Source organism: Mastigoproctus giganteus, unplaced genomic scaffold, assembly GCF_048544385.1.
Source record: "Mastigoproctus giganteus isolate SK-2022 unplaced genomic scaffold, ASM4854438v1 scaffold_16, whole genome shotgun sequence".
NCBI classification, from domain to species: Eukaryota; Metazoa; Arthropoda; class Arachnida; order Uropygi; family Thelyphonidae; genus Mastigoproctus; species Mastigoproctus giganteus.
In genome coordinates this window covers 2,173,004-2,195,334 of record NW_028328293.1, presented here as the reverse complement: position 1 = coordinate 2,195,334, position 22,331 = coordinate 2,173,004, and the positions used below count along the sequence as shown (strand labels likewise).

Genomic DNA, 22,331 nt, shown 5'->3' with positions numbered 1-22,331 from the left:
CCCCTGAGTCCAAGGAAGCTCTCATAATTAAGGCTAACGGATTGCTTACTTCCTTTGCTGCCTCCTTTAATATAACTGGATAGATCCCACCCACCCCAGGTGCCTTTCTTGTGTTTATCTTCAAAAATTTCTCCTCCACTTTACTCTCAGAGATTACAAGATTCTCTAGCTCTAGCTTACTGCCAGAGTTGAATACACCTCTGCATTCCCCTCGCTGAATAACTCCTCATGTGTGAATGTCGATGCAAAATATTCATTTAGTTTGATAGCTACCTCAGCAGGATCATCAACAGTTGACCCATCGATATCAAGCGGACCAATCTGATTCATTCCCTTCCTTCTAGAGTTTACAGAAGTAACGAACTCTTTGCTGTTTTTCTTTGCATCCCTTGCCAAAGATTTCTCGTAATCTGCCTTTGCCTGCCTAACCTCCTTTGTAACTTGGTTACAGATCAACTCATATCTGTCATAGGCTTCTGTGTCACGTGTTAATTTATATCTATCCCATGGATTTTTCTTCTCTGTCATATGTCTGATTAGTTCATCTGACACCCATTAAGGCCTAAACCTTGAACAATATTTCTTAGTTGGTATGTAAAGCCAAGTAGCTTCCAAGATAAGTTCTTTGAATGCTTCCCATTTTGAATTTGCTGTTGGTAACATCTTCAGTTGGTCCCACTGTATAGAATTTAAATACTGCCTCAGACCATCATAGTCGCCTTTACGAAACCGACAACCCTTCCCTTTACCCCTGATGGTAGTTACCTCTTTGAGTAAATCCCATTTCAGCACACTGTGATCACTGCCACCTAGTGGTTCATTTATCTGCAGATTCTTAATGCATGAAGAATCACTACTGATAATGAAATCAAGAGTATTACTTTCTCTAGTTGCCTCCCGAACATGCTGATGTAGAAAACAATCATCCAATAAATCCCCAAATGCCTTGCTAGTGTGTGAGTGACCAACCCACAAATTCCAGTCAATATCTGGGAAATTAAAATCCCCCCATTATAAGACTCTCTGATTTACTGGCCCACTCTATTTCCCGGAAAGTTTCTAATTATACTCATCAGAGTCATTAGGCCTACAGCATACTCCTACTCTCAATTTTGATCTACCAATGCTTATGTCCCACCAAACTGACTCGACACTGCACTGTCCAGCGATGTCGACTGGTTTCACTTCCTTGGATTTTATGTGTTTCTTAACTAATAGCATAACCCCTCCTCCCTTCCTATCCTGTCTATCCTTTCTGTAGACGACGTACTCCCCAAATTACAGTTCTGCATTCCTTATATCTGTGACACCACGTCTCTGATATCCCAATATCCGCCTTTAATGCTTTAAGCAATACCTCAAATTCATCAAATTTATTTACCAAACTCGTAGCATTGGTGTACAGGCAAGTATACATGCACCTGTTTCTATTCTTAGCTACCCTAACACAACCCATGTGTTTACTTGTACCGCAATGACTCCCAGCAGTCTCTGAAATATCCTGCATCTTGTTTTTCAGGCTTCTGCTCATTCCAATAGAAGCAGTGCAAGAATCCCTTTCACCTCTGCCAGTGGCTACTGTTAATTTATTAGTCTTTGTATCCGCCCAAGCTAGCAGTTTTCCGACCCACCTAACACACTGCCACGATAGCATCAGCAAATATTCTTGCACTCATAGGTGGTAGATGACTCATCAACCGGTGAAATACCACCACTTTGCTTATTGGAGGCTTGAAGTGGTGAAACCCATGTTTAGTCGCTAGAGCAAAGTTTCCGGCATCCCCCTTCCCCCATACTTCTCCTTCAACCCATCCACGGTACTAAGTACTATAGGTTTTGATACCTTTCGTGTTTGGGGTTTTCATAAAAAAACCCTTTCTATTTAAGTGTATCCCATCCCTGTAGAAGCAGTCTTTCCTGTTAACAAGTACAGACCAGGCTGAAAAAAATTCTACCCCTTGAGCCTTGCACAATCTTGCCAAGGCCGAATTGACCGACAAGGCTCTCATCATATACTCGCTCATATCGTGTCTGGGCAGAATTGCAGACACTTTCAAATTCAACCCTAATTCACGGCTTTTTTTTTTTCAACAGTGACCGGTACTTGTTAAGTAATTATGCCGTTCTCTTACTCTTGATATCATTAGTGCCAACGTGTACAACTATATGACCTTTTGTGCCCTTAAAAGATGAAATCCGCTCTACAACATCATCGACCTTTGCCCCTGGTCCTGTTCCACCTATCCTTTTTAAAAAGCATGTTTCCCTGACAATAGAATCTCCAACAACTACTAGTTCCTGTGGGACCAGCTCATTCTGCCTTGGGGGTTGCCGCCGTATTACGTGATGAACAAGTACTGTACAAGCTTGGCGATGATGTGAGCAGCTGAGAGCTTGATGGGCCGTTCAATTTAGTTCCTTCGAGGGCATCCATCCTGTCCTTTAAGCTCTCATATAGTCCCATAATGACGCTAAGTTGTTGCCTGATTTCGTTACACTCCTTGCATCCCGCACACACAAAGACATCCTCCATGGCAATATCATGCCCTGTACCTGATTGTCTACAAACATCATGCAAGCAGTGCATTTTAAAAGGCTGTGATTCAGAGGACAACTCCCCCCCCCCCCTCAGTTCTCCTCTGAGCCACAGCACTCCCATTAGCTTGAGCCTTTTGCTTTGCTGCTCTGGTCTGAGTCATGATTTCGATTTAATTTTAATAAAATTTCAATTTCAGTACAAAATTATAACCCTAAACTTGTATCCCAACACATATAACGGTATATATATTTTTCAGTATCAAGTAATAATTATCTACGAGTTGCCTTTATATAACTTCCGTATCAAGTTATGTATTAATTAATTATGTTATGTTTGTAATTTACGTCGCTATATATATTTAGTTAAAAGTACAATTTAATTGACAACGAAGTTTAACAGATTTTACTAATTAATTGACAATACTATACTATACTATACTATACTAACGCTACTAGTTCGGAATATAACGTATCGTAACAAAGGCGGAAAGTTATGAATGGTAAATCTACGGACACTTAAGTTTTAATTAACTTCCAAATCTCACTGACTCAATTCAGAATAGACTAACGATCCTGACTAGGTCTATAAGCTACTTATAGAAAATAATTTGATGTAAAAAATGGTCAATAAAGCGGCTAAATATGGCTAAAAAACTTTTCGTTCAGCGGAGCTGCAACTTCTAACACGTGGATTTGATACCTTTACCCTTCGTTACTTCGTTAAATAGACTTAGCATTAGCATTAGTAGAGGCATTTGATGCAAGAAAGCAAGCTTATGCAGCATCAGCCAAAAAAAAAGAAAAAAAAAAAAAAAAAAACCAAACCCACTTCCACTTCACCCCTCTGTTCGTTCAAAATACCTGTCCAGCTGAGCCTTAAACTTATTTAGGCTATCAACCTCCACCACAAGGGATGGCAATCTGTTCCACCAACCAACCACCCGCTGGCTAAAGGCAAATTGCCGCACGTCTATCCTACATCTGTCTTTCCTCAATTTGAATTTATGCCCTCTCAGGTGATTTTTCTGAGCTAGAGGAAGAATCCCATCAGCATTGAGCATGCTTAAACCATTCAAGGCTTTATACACCTCTATCAGATCACCTCGCTGGTGCCTAGTCTCCAGACACTGTAATTTGCAAAACTTAAGCCTTTCTTCGTAAGAGCACCCCTTTGTTCCATTCACTAATCTCGTTGCCCTTCTCTGTACTCGTTCCAGCAGCTCTACGTCCTTCTTGAAATGAGGCCTCCAGACCTGTATACAGTACTCTAGGTGTGGCCTGACCATTGCCTTATACAAGGGAATAATCACCTCCTTATCCCTGCTGGAAAAATTCCTGTATATCATTAACAATACTCCATGAGCTACTCTTGCAGCCCGTCTGCACTGCTCAGAGAATTTCATATCTGCCTGCACAATCACCCCCAAGTCCCTTTCATTCTCTACCACTGTCAGTGTAGTACCACAGAGTTGATACGTTGCTCTGGGGTTGCTGTTTCCCATGTGTAGTACTTTACATTTGTCAATGTTAAACTTCATTTGCCACCTCTCAGCCCATCTGCTCAACCTTTCCAGATCCTGTTGCAGCAGCATAGTGTCAGTAGTGTCCTTGACAACCCTGCCAACCTTTGTATCATCTGCAAACTTGGACATTAAGCTTGATATACCATCATCAATATCATTTATAAATATAGAAAACAATAATGGACCCAACACTGAGCCCTGAGGGACTCCACTAATAACATTAGTCCACGATGAGCAGTGTCCATTGATTACCACTCTCTGTCTTCTCCCCCTCAACCACCCCTTTATCCATAGCAGCAATTTGCCTCCAATGTCACACTGCTCCAATTTGTGTAGCAGTCTTCCATGTGCAACAGTATCAAAAGCCTTTCTAAGATCCAAGTATATAATATCAAAGTTATTCCCTGCATCCAGTTCTTTTGTGACTGCATCATAGTATCCAATCAAGTTGGTCAGGCAAGACTTCCCCTTAACAAAACCATGCTGTGTCTGAGCTATAACTGAAGTCTTGTCTAAATGATCCTGCAGTGCTTCTTTAACCAGTGCCTCCATTAATTTTCCTGGAACAGAAGTTAAGCTCACAGGTCTATAATTACTTGTGTCAGCCTTTGATCCTCCTTTGTGAATTGGGGTCACATTTGCACATTTCCAGTCTATGGGTACCTCCCCTGAGTCCAAGGAAGCTCTCATAATTATGGCTAAGGGTTTGCTTACTTCCTTTGCTGCCTCCTTTAATATAACTGGATAGATCCCATCCACCCCGGGTGCCTTTCTTGTGTTTATCTTCAACAGTTTCTCCTCCACTTTACTCCCAGTTATTTCAAGATTCTGTAGCTTACTGCTAGAGTTGAATACATCTCTGGCATTCCCCTTGCTGAATAACTCCTCATGTGTGAATGTCGATGCAAAATATTCATTTAGTTTGTTAGCTACCTGAGCAGGATCATCAACAGTTGACCCATCAATATCAAGTGGACCAATCTGATTCATCCCCTTCCTTCTAGAGTTTACATAAGTAAAGAACTCTTTGCTGTTTTTCTTTGCATCCCTTGCCAAGGATTTCTCGTAATCTGCCTTCGCCTGCCTAACCTCCTTTGTAACTTGGTTGCATATCAACTTGTATCTATCATAGGCTTCTGTGTCATGTGTTAATTTGTAAGTATCCCATGCATTTTTCTTCTCTGCCATATGCCTCATTAGTTCATCTGACATCCATTTTGGCCTAAACCTTGAACAATATTTCTTAGTTGGTATGTAAAGCCTAGTAGCTTCCAAGATAAGTTCTTTGAATGCTTCCCATTTTGAATTTGCTGTTGGTAACATCATCAGTTGGTCCCACTGTATAGAATTTAAATACTGTCTCAGTCCATCGTAGTCGCCTTTACGGAAGCAATAACCCTTCCCTTTACCCTAATGGTAGTTACCTCTTTCAGTAAATCCCACTTCAGCACACTGTGATCACTGCCACCTAGTGGTTCATTTATCTGCAGATTCTTAATGCATGAAGAATCACTGCTGATAATCAAATCAAGAGTATTACTCCCTCTAGTTGCCTCCCGAACATGCCTCCCGACTTCGTTAAATAGAGGTCAGAATTAGTAATTTAGAATTATAAAAATGGTTATACAGTTTTATACAGAAAATATCTTAACAATAGGCAGTGAAAAATGCAAATTTAAATAATTTTAAACTTCTTTGAATAGTAGGTAAACATTTGAAAAAAATGTACGGAATATTACAAATTTCGAGCGGACTGCATCCAAATGTCACTGTTATTAAACTTGCCGGTACGCCGCACCTTCCCAAAAAAAGCACAGGTACTAATAATAATCGTGGCATGTGATGCAAGAAAGCAAGCGTATGAGCTTATGCAGCATCAGCCAAAAAAAAAAAAAAAAGAAAATTCACAACCATTCCCTCTAAATGTTTGTCTAGTTCTTCCTTAAATTTATTTAACATGTCAACTTCCAGAACTAAAAATGGAAGTTTGTTCCAGCAATTAACTACCCGCTGGCTAAAGGCAAATTTCCGCACATATATTCCACAGCTGTCTTTCCCCAAATTGAAGTTATGCCCCCTTAGGTTCGTAATCTGAACAAGTGGAAGAATCAAATCAGAATTCAGCGTGCTTAACCCATTCACGACCTTATACACCTCAATCAGATCACCTTGCAGGTGCCTACTCTCCAGCCGCTGCATTTGCAGAACTTAAGCCACTCTTGGTAAGAGGATCCGTTCATTCCCCTCACCAATCTTGTTGCTTTCTCTGTAGACGCTGAAGCAAATCTACATCCTTCCTAAAATGAGGCCTCCAGACCTGTACTTGGTACTCAAGGCGTGGCCTGACCATTGACTTATACAGAGGGACAATCTCCTTTTACCTGCTAGCAAAATTCTTTTATATCATTAACAAAACCCCATGACCTGCTCTGGCAGCCTGTCTGTATTGCTCAGAAAATTTCATATCTGACTGCACAATTACTCCCAGATCTTTTTCATTTTCTACCACCTTAAGTGTAGTACCACACAGTTGGTACGTTTCTCTGGGGTTACTTCTACCCATATGCAGTACTTTGCATTTGTCAATGTTAAACTTCAGTTGCCACTTCTCAGCCCAACTGCCCGAATTTTCTAGATCCTGTTGCAGTAGCACACTGCCATTACTGTCATTAACAACAACCTTGCCAACCTTTGTATCATCTGCAAACTTCGACACTAAGCCTGATATACCTTCATCAATATCATTCATAAATATATAAAATAAACAGTGGACCCAACACCGAACCCTGTGAAACTCCAATAATAGCATTAGTCCACAAAGAGTAGCGCCCATTGATACCACCCTCTGTCTTCTCCCACTTAACCATCCTTTTTATCCATCGTAGCAATTTACCCTTAATACCATTCTGCTCCAATTTGTACGGTAGTCTTCCATGCACAACAGTGTCAAAAGCTTTCCTGAAATCCAAGTATATGATATCAAAATTATTTTTTGCATCCAGTTCCTTTGTACCCACATCATAATATCCTATCAAATTTGTCAGACAAGATTTTCCCTTAACAGACGCATGCTCTGCCTGAATTACTGCTGCAGTCATGTCTAGATGATCCTGCAGTACATCTTTAACCAGTGACTCGATTATTTTACTCGGAACAAGTTAAACTAACTGCTCTGTAATTACTCGTGTCACTTTTTCGATCTCCGTTTGTAAATTGGGTATACATTTTCACATCTCCAGTCCGTGGGAACCTCCCCTGAGTCCCCAAGGATGCTCTCATAATTATGGCTAAGGGTTTGCTTCGTTCCTTTGCCGTCTCCTTTAATATAACGATAGATCCCATCCACCCCAAGTGCCTTTATTATGTTTAACTTCAACAATTTCTCCTTTAGCAGTAAACGAACTGGGTTCATGTCCATTGTGGAGGTTATTGTTTTGGTTGTTGTTGGAGGTTTTATGGTGCAACGGCAGGTAAAGGCCCTTATGCGCCAAACAATGGTAGGACATTATGGAGGATCAAAGGAGTTTTGCCCTCTAGAAAATTGGAAAATCGTTGCCCGGTCTGATGAATTCTCGTTTCTTGTGTTTCACGCTTATTGCAGAACCAGAATATTATGAAAACAGAAGGCGTTCGTGGAACCATTACCAGGTGTGAACAACGATGATTGGTGATGGTGTCATTGTGTGAGCAGTTTTTTTTTTTTTTTTTGTTGTGCGTATTAGGCCCTTGGTATCAATAGAGCAATATTTGCATGCCATGGGACCTATGCTTACATTAAATTTTAGTGCATTTTTTTAGGAATGAGTCTCTTGTCATGGTGAGTTTGGATATAGATAAAGCATTTGTCTCTACATTGCAGTACGGTGTTCTACGAGATCTACGACTCTAGGATTGTGGGAATCATCTGCCGCACCTAATCCAGCGTTTCCTTCAGTACAGGATCTTCTATCTTCTATCAATATATTCTCTTCCAGACTTATGTTCAAGAAGAAGATGCCCCCGAAGCATCAGTTTGGAGCGTTACATATGACGCTTTGCAATCAAAATAGACAACATGATTCGAGATATTCCCAACACTATAGAAACATATTTATATTGTATTGTGGCAAAAGTAGTGGCAAATGATGCAAGAGAGCATGCTTATATAGCATCATTCAAAAGAAAAACAAAAAAAAAAAAAAACGACACATTTCTCCCGACCATACTCTTCAAGTATTATTATTATGTTAGAGTCACCTGTAATTCATTACATAAACCCGCATTTTGTGTCTGTAAATTCCGTATATTGTCTGGTCGATATTCCTGTTTTGCTGGACAAAAAACCTTGCTATCTACAGCGGAGACCGACTAACTCAGTCACATAGTGAAAAAAAGCCCATTAAAGTTCCTCACGTCATCAAGAGGATTCGAACCCGGGTATTTTCCATCCGGTGTAGTTAGGAGCGTGACGATACCACTGTGCTACAAGCGGGAACCCACCAAGTATTTGTGTAGTTCGTTCTTCCTTGAATTTATTCAACCCATTCATTTCTACAACAACCGATGGAAGTCTGTTTCCGGATTCAACCACCCGCTGAAGGCAAACTTCCGCACAATGTATCCTGCAATCATCCTTCTCTACTGAAATTTATGTCCCCTCATATGTGAAATGTCAGCAAGAGGAAGAATGCCATTCACATTGAGCTTAATCAATCAATTCAAGACCTCAATCAGGTCACCTCGCAGGTGGTCCTAGTCTCCAGAAGCTGCAATTTTCAGAATTGGAGCATTTGTAGGTAAGAGTACCCGTTTGTTCCCTTTACTAATCTGCTTGCCCTTCTCTGCACTCGTTCCAGCAAATTTACATTCTTCCTAAAGTGAGCCTTCCCAACCTCTATACAATACTCAGGATGTGGCTTAAAATGGCTTTGTTCAAAGTGATAATTACCTCTTTACCCCTGCTAGTTTCTATCACTGACAAAACAGCATGAGATGTTCTGGCACATGTCTTTACTGCTCAGAAAATTTCATATCTAAATTTCACAATTACCCACAGGTCTTTTTCATTTTCCACTATCCTGAGTGTAGTATACCACACGGTAAGTTTCTCTGGAATTACTGCAACCCATATGCAGTACCTTGCATCAATGTTAAACTTCAACTGCCATTTCTCAGCCCATTGACTCTATTTTCATAGATCTTGTTGCTGTAGCTAACTCTGATTACTATCGTAACCACCCTACCAACCTTTGTGTCATCTGGAAACTTCGACATTAAGCCTTATATACCTTCATCAACATTATTATTATTATTAGCCGTATGGTGCAAGGAAGCCTGAGGCTTATGCTGCACCAGCCAAAAAAAAATTTCTGAGTTACCCTGAGAGAGAGAGAGAAGAATGATGATATCCTTCTCAGAACCCTGGGTGTGCCAAGCCCATACTCATCACATGTGAGCCCCTGGGGATATTATTAATAAACACAGAAACAAAAATGGATCCATCACTGAACCCTAGGGAATTCCACTACTAACACTCCACAAATAGCAGTGTCCATTGTTTACCGCTCGCTACCTTCTCCCATTCAACCATTCCTTTGACCATAGCAGTAACTTCAGGGGCTCACATCTGGTGAGTATGGGCAAGGCACATCCAGGGTCCTGAGCTGGATATCATCATTCTTCTCTTTCTTGGTGATTCCCTTTTCTCTCTCTCTCTCAGGGTGGCTCAGGAATTTTTTTTTTTTTTTTGGCTGGTGCAGTATAACCCTCAGGCTTCCTTGAACCACATATAATAATAATAATAATAATAATAATAATAATAATAATAATAAAAACTTGCTCTTAACGTCGCAGCAGTCTTTTATATTCAACAGTATCAAAAGCCTTCATGAAATCCAGGTACTGTATATGATGTACAAATTTCTTTTTGCATCCAGTTCCTCTGTGACCACATCATAGTATGCAATCAAATGGGACAGGCAAGATTTTCCCTTAACAAACCCATGTTCTCACTGACGTATAATTGCCACCTTAGCTAGATGGTCCTATTTTTTTTTTTTTTTTCCCTTGCCAGTGACTGTTATTTTCCTTGGAACAGAAGTTAAACTAACAGGTCTGCAATTACTCTTGTCACTCTTTGATCTCCTTTTGTGAATTGGGGACACATTCGCACATATCGAGTCCGCGAGGACCTCCCCTGACTCAAAGGATGCTTTCATAATTGGCAAAGGGTTTGCGTACTTCTTTTGCTGCCTCCCTTAATATAAATATAATGGGGTACATCCCAATTGTACAGAATTCATTTTAGAAACCAGAGAAAAATCAGTCTAATGTGGTGGGCTCCCCAGTCAACACATCCTGTTCCATTGATCATCGTTATGATTAGGTGGAACTTGCTGTTGTGAGTAGAGATCTGCATTCATACAATTTGCAACAACTGTGGGAAGAAACTGAGTGAAATTTGATCAGCATTGCTGTCGCGCATCTTCGACACTTTGTGGAATCCATGCCAAGACGATTCCCAGCTGTTCTGGGTGATACTCGGTGTTTGGTAGTGTTCCTAGTACAGTCTGTCCTCGTATAGCACGATAGTTGCGTTCCTAGAAATCCTCGTGCAATGCGAAATCGTGCAATATAAACAACAGGCCCTATGGGAAAAGTAGGGTTAGGTGCCGACCACCCAAGATTGAACACACATTTGGAACCAAAAGATTACCAAACAATAAATAATCGGGTAATTTTAATCGTTATAAAATGTAAGTATTTTATAACGATTAAAATACGTAATAAAAATATTATAATAAAGTATTTTTAGTATTTTTTAATACTAAAAAAGTATTTTTTACGAATGAAATACGTATTTTATTCGTAAAAAAATTATTATATTAAATAAAATAGTCGTAATAAAATACTTACGTATTTTATAATACGTAAGTATAAATTATAATACCTAAGTCGTAATAAAATATTGCTAATGCTTTTGCTTCTATCGTAAGCAAACTTGCTTTTTGTTTGATTTTCTATCCAAAGAGATGACAGCCGTTCCATCTCTTCCAATTCTTTGTGTCTTAATCTAATGGATTTTAATTACACTGAGCCTGCTATGAAAGTTGTTTTTATTTTCTCTGCATTCTTTGTAATTCTCGGCGTTGCCTGATTTAGGTCTGTAGCACGTGCAATATCACATGGCCTTTCATTTCGCTCAAAGCGTTTCACAATTTCATATTTTTTCTCTATCGACAGAGGCGGACAGAAGCCTTACGGGGGAAACCACAGTGGGCTGAAGGCCGGTGTGATTTTGGCCATAAACCGTAGTATGAGGCCTCTGTTTATCGATATTGCTTTTTTTTTTTTTCTCTCTGAATCTGCAGTGTCTTAGCCAGAACGCTTCCTTTTCACACCTTTTAAATATTTTACTCATTTTTAGGGAATAAAGCACAATTACAAAACGAGGAGGCACGCTTGATACACATAAACAAAGCTGCGCGCGTGTAGCAACTGAATAAACAACACCGTAAAGGCCGAGATACACTATTAATTAACACCTCACATTTTACTAAAGCACATTTCTGGGGGTTACTACCATAAAACAATAAAAACAATTTCCAGTTGCGTTTCTGCTAGTGGAATCTGTTATAAACTGGTAGTAAACTCCATCTAATTGCATTTGCGATTATATCGATAGCTGGAATTGTGTTGGTTTTTACGTTATTATGGTGAAATGTGTTTCCCCTTCACTGACATAAATACATTTTCAGAATCTTCTTCATTCCTATCGTGTTGCGTTCAGTTGGGGTGATTCCGCGTTCGACTGCCATTTCTTGTAAACACAAAGGCGAATCGTGTATAAGCGAATTCGGTTCGTGTTATATAAGATAACGTTCCCCTATTTATAAATCGTGTATGATCGAATTCGTGTAATGTAAACACGTGTTATACGAGGACCGACTGTATAGTGGCCAATTATTGTACATTGGCTCTTGGTATTGAAAAAAAATTCATCTAAAAAAGAAATTTTGTTTCTTTAACCATGACACCAACTATTATCATACATACGGTGGCGCTTTGCTCATAGTTGGTGTCATGGTTACCGAACTGGTAATGTTAGGTAGTAGTTTTACGCGTAGCAATTATTTATTTTATCACGTGAGAAACCATATGGTTGTAGTGCAAGGAATGTTTTTTAAGTTATTGCAAACAGTCACGTAACAGTTCAGTCTCTTTTTATTTATTTATCCATTTTTAACTTTTGTGATATAAACAGTGTAAGTTTCTTATCCACGTATTTGATTAGATAACCGAGTACTTTATTGCATTTTTCCTTGTGTGTTTTATTTACTAAAAGTGGCTATTGGTTGGCGTCATTTTAGTTTTTCAAAAGCCGCTTCACTTCGATTACTATAAACACAGTAAAGTATAATTCATTACATAAACCTACATTTTGTGTCTGTAAATTGCGTATATTGTCTGGTCGATTTTCCTGTTTTGCTGGACGAAGAAACCTCAGTTTCTTTAGATAAAAAAAAAAAAAAAACCTTGCTATCTACGCATGTGACCGACTAATTCATCCACGGAGTGAAAAAAAGCCCATTAGAGTTCCTCGCGTCATCAACGGGATTCGAATCTGGGTATTTTCCACCCAGTGTGGGGAGGAGCGTGACGATAACACTGTGTTATACGCAGGCACCCTCCAAGTATTTGTATAATAATTGGTAAATATAATAACGGCTAAGATATAGCGTTTGTTTAAATTGTTAACAGCGTTTTCTAACGAACCGGCTGGGTGACACCAAGATGTAGGAGAAAATTGCTTCATACAGATCCATGTTTCTCAACCGGGGTACCTGGTTGAGAAAAACAGCAAGGATTTCTTTATTTATATAAACTCCAAAAGGAACGGGATGAATCTGATTAGTCCACTTGATATCGATGGTTCGACTGTGGATGATCCTGCTCAGATAGCAAACAAACTGAATGAGTATTTTGCATCTACATTCACACATGAGGAGTTATTAAGGTTTGAAAATGGCAGAAGGTTATCAAATTGTAGCAGGGTGCTTAATGATTTTGTAATAACTGAGAGCAAAGTGGAGGAGAAATTGTTGAAGTTAAACATAAGAAAGGCACTTGGAATGGATGGGATCTATCCAGTTATATTAAAGGAGGTGGCAAAGCAACTAAGCAAACCCTTAGCCATAATTATGAGAGCATCCTTGGACTCAGGGGAGGTCCCCACGGACGGGAGATGTGCAAATGTATCCCCAATTCATAAAGGGGGATCGAAGGGTGACACGAGTAATTACAGACCAGTTAGTTTAACTTCTGTTCCGGGTAAAATAATGGAGTCACTGGTTAAAGATGCATTGCAGGATCATCTAGACAAGACTGCAGCAATAATTCAGACACAGCATGGGTTTGTTAAGGGAAAATCTTGTCTGACAAATTTGATAGGATATTATGATGTGGTTACAAAGGAACTGGATACAAAAAATTAATTTTGATATCATATATTTGGATTTCAGGAAAGCTTTTGACACTGTTGCGCATGGAAGACTATTGTACAAATTGGAGCAGAATGGTATTAAGGGTAAGTTGCTACAATGGATAAAAGGATGGTTGAGTGGGAGAAGACAGAGGGTGGTAATTAATGGGTGCTGCTCTTTGTGGACTAATGTTATTAGTGGAGTCCCACAGGGTTCTGTGTTGGGTCTTCTGTTGTTTTGTATATTTATCAATGATATTGATGAAGGTATATCAGGCTTAGTGTCGAAGTTTGCAGATGATACAAAGGTTGGTAATGGCAGTGCGCTACTGCAACAGGATCTAGATAATTTGGACAGATGGGCTAAGAAGTGGCAACTGAAGTTTAACGTTGACAAATGCAAAGTACTGCATATGGGTAGAAGTAACCCCAGAGAAACATACCAACTGTGTGGTACTACACTTAAGGTGGTAGAAAATGAAAAAGACCTGGGAGTAATTGTGCAGTCTGATATGATATTTTAGGAAGGATGTAGATTTGCTTGAGCATGTACAGAGAAGGGCAACAAGATTGGTGAGGGGAATGAAGGGATCCTCTTACCAAGAGAGGTTAAGTTCTGCAAATTGCAGTGGCTGGAGACTAGGCACCTGCGCGGTGATCTGATTGAGGTGTATAAGGCCTTGAATGGGTTGAGCATGCTGAATTCTGATGGGATCCTTCCACTTGTTCATATTACGAACCGAAGGGGGCATAAATTTACTCCCAGGGGCTCACATCTGGTGAGTATGGGCTTGGCACACCCAGGGTCCTGAGCTGGATATCATCATTCTTCTCTTTCTTGGTGATTCCTTTCGACTTCTCTGTCTCTCTCTCTCTCTCTCTCTCTCACTCTCACTCTCAGGGTAACTCGGGAATTTTTTTTTGGCTGGTGCAGCATAAGCCTCAGGCTTCCTTGCACCATATGGCTAATAATAATAATAATTCAAATTAAGAAAAGACAGATGTAGAATAGATGTGTGGAAATTTGCCTTTAGCCAGCGGGTGGTTAATTGCTGGAAGAAACTACCATCTGTCGTTGTGGAAGTTGATAGGTTAAATAAATTTAAGGAGGAACTGGACAGGCATTTGGAGGGAATGGCGTGATTTTTTTTTTTTTTTATCAGATGCTGCATAAGCTCATACACTTGCTTTCTTGCATCACATGCCACTACTACTACTACTACTTCGGTCGTTGCATCTAATATGACAGATTTGGTAAAATTTAGAACAGGGTCCCCCTAGCAAAATGACATGCCTAACCCACTATGGTTAGTGTTAGTTAGGTTTTATCCACCTTGCTGCTGTTCTAAAATCGGGAACTTGTTTTCCTATTTTAAAACAGCTGGAAAATGGGGGGGGGGGGGAATAAAGACTGAGGCTTTCTGGAGGGAGGACCCTATTCTAAAGATCAGCTGGCGGGTTTTCACCTGCCTAGTTTTTAGTGAAATGCTTATCAGCTAATTGCGAAATTTTACTGTGTATTTATTTCTGACTTCTTAGAATTTGTGTTTTGAGTAAAGTAAATCAAAACCACACTGTCTGGCCTATCATAGTGAAATGAAGTCACGTTATCTCTCCATAAATCACTTGTCATTTCATGTATATTTTTGTCTAGTTTAGCTGTTAGCAGTTTTTCCTATTCTAAGTGTAACGTTTAGTTGACGAAAGGATATCGTGCTGTTTACAAAAATTTACTTTGTAACTAATGTGCCACACTCAATGAATGGTAATCATATACCCCTCCAGAGGTAATTTATAATTAGTGTTCCACTAAAATATTCTTTTATTACATCTCTAGCTGAGGGTGTTTACAGTACTGATAAGTACATTCGTCAGTACTGTAAATAAAAGAAAAAAAAACCAGTACATTTATTGATGAGTTCTGTTACAAAATTTATTTGTTGTTGGGAATAATTTTTGGAGTAGTTTAACCCCAAAAATTACCCCAGGGAATGGATAGGCAAAATGGGAAAGCGTTGGCTTTTTTTAGCCGCTGATTTAAAGCTTGCTTTCTTCCATCATTTGCCATTACTATTAGTACTTCTACCACCACCACCTTTCTTTTTATCCTTTTTTGTTTCTGCTGCTCACCTCACTAATCGTAATCTCTGCCTGGCCATCAGGTGGCCCTACTCCTGCTTCTTTGCTTCATTGCTGGAATTCTGGGAGAAGAAATCCACTTTCAAACACTTTCCCTCTCCTCTAGAGCTACTGAACTTATCTTACTTGGAAAAACGCCAACCTGATCGTGAGACTACTCAATCTGTGAGAAAGAAAGTATATCAACCAGCGGGACTTCTTCCTTCCTCATAATTCACTCTCTAATAAATCAACCTGCAAGCTACGTTTCACCATTGCTAATTGAAAAGTGTTTGGTAAATGCTGCAGGATCTTCCAAAATGGTGAAAACCTTACAGTCAGGACTCTTAATTGTGGAAACAGCATGAGCAACCCACTCAGAATCCATACTGGAACAAACTACCTTTAGTGGAATTTCTGTTAAAATTGACCTATATGCTACTCTGTATGCTGCTAAAAGAGTCATAGCAGAATGAGACCTGATAGATGTATCTCAGAAAATGAAATATCTATATGATAGAAGTCTCTGAAAGTTACACATACCAAAAGAATTCTGATGTATAGAGATGGAAGGTTATGAATACCAAAAGAATTCTGATTTACAAAGATGGAAAACTTCTCCCCCCAACTTGTAACATCATACTTACAATTAGTCACTAAATTTGCCTCATACTCTAAACACTGGCTATGTAAACTGTTATATTCGTTCATTCATCCCAAACCTTCTACATTGCTACAAGTGCCAAAAGTTTGGTCACTCACAGACAGCATGTTGAGTGGACTCAGTTTGCTCATAATTTCAGCTCAAAAGATCATATACAAATAGACTGTACTGCTTCATCTCCTCATGGTCAAAATTGTAAAGGTGACTACCCTGCTTACCCTAAAGTTTGTGACCTTTTGGAAAATATGGAAATATAAGGTTGAATGTAAAGTAACATATCAAAGGTGAGGAAACCAGTTTTACGGGTTACAGCAAAGAATACGTATACTGTTGCCACTAAAAGTTGGCACTGTGTAGCACCCCAAAAGATGCTTAAGTTCCATTGAATATAACTAGCTTATTTGGCCCAATCAAAACTGTTGATGTGACACAAGAACAAAATTCAGTTGACCAAACCAATAATACACTTGTTTCTATCCTGTCTAGTGCATCTTCTGCATCTCATACTGTCCAAACCAAAAAAAAAAAAAAGTTTGGGAAAAGCTGATGTATAGTATTGATTGTCAAGTGACACTGAGGGCCCCCAACTCCATATTTGCATACTTTGTGTCACAGAGTATGCAAATGTGTATCTCTGGCCTTTACAGTTTGTAAAGGCCAGAGATACACATTTGCTGTATCTCTGGCCTTTTGACCAACAGATCTGTATCTCAGATCTGTTGTTCCTGTAGCCATTTAGCAGTGTGGCCTCTGGTGGGATCCCCACGTTGCCCATACTTCGAGGCAGACCTGGTGTAGCAGGAAATAGAAAAGTCTCTGGTGGGGATAAACCCTGGGCAATGCCTAAGCTTGCCCAAGGAAAGGGGAAAAAAACTGGAAAGTAAAAAAGGGGAGCGGAGGAATAGGTGAGGAGGGGAGGAACAGATGAAGATAAAGAAGGTGGATGATAAGAAGATAAAGGTGGATGATAGCCCAATTGCACACATGTCATACTTATTTACACAATCAGAAACTTTTTTTTTTACATATTTCGGGGCAGACTGAATAATAGCACATAATACTCACATGTTTGTCATTCGTACATTCATTGTTATACAAATGGATAGGACAGGTGCCACCTAAATTTTTTTTTTAATATTAATCACATTCATCCAGTCACCACATAGTTTACACAGATGACCTGACATTTTACATTTATACAACTTAACCTGCAAGATTAGCTAATTTAGAGGTTTTTAATATATTTTTGAGTATTATTTTTAATTTTTTATTATTATTATTATACATATAGTTTAACTTCTGTTCCGGGTAAAATAATGGGGGTCACTGGTTAAAGATGCATTACAGGATCATCTAGACAAGACTGCAGCAATAATTCAGACACAGCATGGGTTTGTTAAGGGAAAGTCTTGTCTGACAAATTTGATAGGATATTATGATGTGGTTACAAAGGAACTGGATGCAAAAAATAATTTTGATATCATATACTTGGATTTCAGGAAAGCTTTTGACACTGTTGTGCATGGAAGACTACTGTACAAATTGGCGTAGAATGGTATTAAGGGTAAGTTGCTACAATGGATAAAAGGATGATTGAGTGGGAGAAGACAGAGGGTGGTAATCAATGGGTGCTGCTGCTCTTCGTAGATTAATGTTATTAGTGGAGTCCCACAGGATTCGGTGTTGGGTCCACTGTTGTTTTGTATATTTATATATATGATATATATTTGTATATCAGACTTAGTGTCGAAGTTTGCAGATGATACAAAGGTTGGCAGTGTTGTTAATTACAGTAATGGCAGTGTGCTACTGCAACAGGATCTAGAAAATTTGGGCAGATGGGCTGAGAAGTGGCAACTTCTCAGCCCATCTTAGAAGTAACCCCAGAGAAATGTACCAACTGTGTGGTACTACACTTCAATGAAAAAATGAAAGTGAAAATGAAAAAGACCTGGGAGTAATTGTGCAGTCAGATATGAAGTTTTCTGAGCACTGCAGACAGGCTGCCCGGGCAGGTCATGGGGTTTTGTCAATGATATATAGGAATTTTGCTAGCAGGGAAAAGGAAGTGATTGTCCCTCTGTATAAGGAAATGGTCAGGCCACGCATTGAGTACTGCATACAGGTCTGAAGGCCTCATTTTAGGAAGGACGTAGATTTGCTTGAGGTGTACAGAGAAGGGCAACAAGATTGGTGAGGAGAATGAAGGGATCTTAAGCCTCTTTTACCAAGAGAGGCTTAAGTTCTATAAATTGCAGTGGCTGGATACTAGGCACCTGCGCGGTGATCTGATTGAGGTGTATAAGGCCTTGAATGGGTTGAGCACGCTGAATTCTGAAGGGATTCTTCCACTTGTTCAGATTACAAACCTAAGGGAGGCATAAATTCAAATTAAGGAAAGACAGATGTAGAATAGATGTGTGGAAATTTGTCTTTAGCCAGCGGGTGGTTAATTGCTGGAACAAACTTCCATCTGTCGTTGTGGAAGTTGTATATGTATACATGGCTGTTGATAGGTTAAATAAATTTAATGAGGAACTGGACAAACATTTAGAGGGAATGGATGTGTGAATTTTTTTTTTTTTTGGCTGATGTTGCATAAGCTCATACGCTTGCTTTCTTGCATCACATGCCACCACTACTACTACTACCATATTCAAGGTACAACAATGTTTATAGGACATTCCCATTCATTCCCCATTTTTACACGCTTATCCCACTCAATACAGTACCTTAAATAGCACAGCACACACACATTCCTACCCCCAGCACAAGACACACATTGATTTATACATACATCCCCTACATTCACTCACATATATACATGTGTGTATATGTATACATGGCTGCTGCAGCCCTTGTGACAAAACTTACATATACACACAACTTGTATATCACAGTAGGATCATATACACAAATGATGCTCTTACCAAGAAAGGTTTCAGTTTCTGGAGACTAGGTGCTTGCAAGGTGATCTGATTTATACAAGGTGATCTGTTTAAGACTTTTGAATAGCTTGAGCAAACTCAGTGCTGTTGGGTTTCTTCCTCTTGCTCCAACTATGCACATGAGCGGGCATAAATTCAAATTGAGAAAGGATGTTTTGCAGAATAGATGTTTAGAAGTTTGTCTTCAGCCAATGAGTGGTTGATTGCTGGAACGAGCTTCCATCTGTCATTATAGTAGTGGATATTTTGAAGAAAGTCCAGGAAGAACCAGACAAACTATTGGAGGGGATGGATAGATGAAATATTTTTTTTTGCTGATGCTGTATAAGCCTGTTTTCTTGCATCATTTGTCACTATTATTGCCAATATTATGGTAAGATGAATGTGAAGTTTGTTTGACACCAATTTTCTGGAGTGTATAATGCTGCTATCAATAGGAATATGTTTTTGAAATTTTGTAAGAAGATCATGAAATTTCTTATAAAGATCATTCAGAAAATGTGTGTACCATTATTTTTTTTTTATAAACAATTACAATAATGTGAGCTTCTTTTTCTTTATCCAGTGTGCCATGTGGTTTTTACTTAAGTTTCCAAAAAAAAAAAAAAAAGAAAAAGTGCTCTGCTTACATTTTTTTGTTTTTTGGAGAAAAAAAAGAAGAAATATATATATATATATATACACAGGGTTTTTCAAAAGTGAAGGTCAATAATTTAAAGGCAAACTGTACAGACTACAATATACAAAAAAAAGCCTAGTAAACATGGGTCCTTAAGTGAATTGTTTCCGAGATATTGCACATTTCTAGTTGGGATCCACCACTGACAAGATGAACTGTACAGAGTTGGGATCCATCACTGACTTGTTTGTTTAGGTTAGGTTATGCTCATGCTCTCCGTTTCCCCTCTTTCAATGCTCTGAGATGTAACAGGCATACTAGTACTTGCCAAAGGATAGTCAACATGGAAAGAGGTTACAGCAACAAAGAGTATGCAGACATGCACTTCATTTATCATAAAACCAACAGCAGCACTTGAGGCTGCACGTTTGTACCAAGAAGCATTTCACTGCTAAAGGCAGCCCAACAGGCGCACATTCATCAGGACATCAACACCTTAGAGAATATGGGTGCTTCGCACATGGAGTACAAGCAGGTAGGCCCAGAAGCATAACACCTGATGTTGAGGAAAGGGTGTTAGAAAGAACATCCTGTAGCATCTGTAAAATCCTGTGGTGTTGAAACCAAAAATTAAAAATGTATTATCTTATGTTTAATGAAACCACCCTTAGCAAAGGATTCACAGCTTTTTGCTAAACTAGCTCCATAGTCAGTGGCGGATCTTAACAAAAAATGTGCATTATCTTGAAAACGATTCATTTGTGGCCCGATGTTCACTGGGACTTTTTTGCTTCTTTTAGTTTGTACTTTTCACCTTTAAATTATTGACTATCATTTTTGAAACACCCTGTACACACACACACACACACACTTCCTTTCTTTTTGTATACTGCGTCTGCTAACAACAAAAATTTAAGTCACTTTATTTATTGGAAGCTGCATTATAAATTTCAAACGCCAGTGTTTGAAATTTATTTTTTTCCTCAAATGCAATGATCATGATCGTTTTTGACTGGCTGGATGTTTTCACTTTGTGCAGGCATTTTATTATGGAAAGTTCATTGTTTAAAATCAGACAGTAGTAAATCTTTATTGCACTGAAAGTACATGTTGGGTGTGGGAGAATATTTTCTGCTTCTATGTGTAAGTACTTGCCAATATTTTCAAAGGGGCTCATGTGAAGAAATTACAGCTTAAAAGGCATTAAGAGAACTGATAAGCTGTACATATGGCCACCTGGATGGCATTATTTGTGTGACACAACCCTTACACTTAAATCTATTTTTCAATAAAATATATCATTTCCTGGAGCTCAGAACAAAAAAGTGCAGATTTCCTAACAGTCATAGCAGCATGTGACACGTAATCATGATTTTTCCGGCTTGTTTGGTAACTAAAAAAGAAATTTTTGTTTTAATTTTGTGATCACATCAAATAGCAACAAACTATTGAAATATTTTATAACAATAAATTTCAAAAATCTGTACTGTGAGCATTGTATGCTTTTTTTTTTTTTTCTTTTGTGTATAAAGTAACATTGAGAACAGTTTAATTTCAGTTATTAGAAGTTTATAATGCAGCTGTCAATTGAAATTTCATTAGAAAATCAAATATACATCCAGAAAAGGTGCTGTATCAATATCATTTCCAAAAAAACAATTACAACAATGTGGACTTCTTTTTTTTTATTTAGAGTGAACTGCTTATCAATTTCACACTGTTATGACTTCCAGTATTTGAATTTCCTTAAATTTTTGAGATAAGGTGAAATATATATTGAAGAAAGAGAAAGAATGGTCTCCTTTTTTTTTTTTTCTTCAAAAAAAATCATCACAATTCTTTGGGTTATATTTCTTAAGCATTTCTTGGGTTATATTTCTTTATTCTGATAATAATAATGTTCATGATTTTTTTAAAAATGCATCCTTTACACTAATATGTTTTTTATCAATCCCCCACCCCCAAGAAAAAATGATACTGGTAAATATGTATACTTTCTTCTTGTATTCTACTTCTACTAATAAAAATTCAAGGCAATTTATCTATTGGAAGCTGCATTATAAATTTCAAACACCACAGTGTTTGAAATTTATTATTTTATCTGATAGAATTGTAAGATGAAGATAAAAAAACTTTTAAATATTGTAATAAATGGAAATTATTTAAATATTTATGTATATTTATTTGTAATTTTGTATAGTTTTTAAAAATTAAAAGATTATGGAAAATGAGCAAGTCTTTGTATACTACCAAAAAAAGTACTAGTTTTGCTAAAAAAATTCATACAAATGTATTGGATGTATACAAAAAACCTCATATTTTCTCTGGAAAATTTGAAGTTTTTTTGTCTTATTTAGAGCCAAGATAAAAATTAGTCAGTTTTTTTTTTCATGAAGGTATAGTTGTTTCTTATAACTGGACAACTAAACTCTGTAAATATCATAACTTAATTGTGGCCATG

The 22,331-nt window shown here is 38.3% G+C and overlaps 1 protein-coding gene across 3 annotated transcripts in view; it reads left to right on the top strand.

Moving 5' to 3' along the window:
- LOC150074891 (acetyl-coenzyme A transporter 1) overlaps positions 1–22,331 on the top strand; it is a 191,689-nt gene that overhangs the window by 34,738 nt on the left and 134,620 nt on the right. Inside the window, exon 1 of one of the 3 annotated variants that reach the window (XM_090389421.1) lies at positions 12,128–12,250. The exons of 1 other annotated variant lie outside the window; for it this stretch is intronic. The gene's annotated coding sequence lies outside the window, so the exon portion shown is untranslated. Of the gene's footprint in view, positions 1–12,127; positions 12,305–22,331 lie in introns of those variants that run through there. One more of the 3 variants, XM_090389419.1, reaches the window with a different exon arrangement.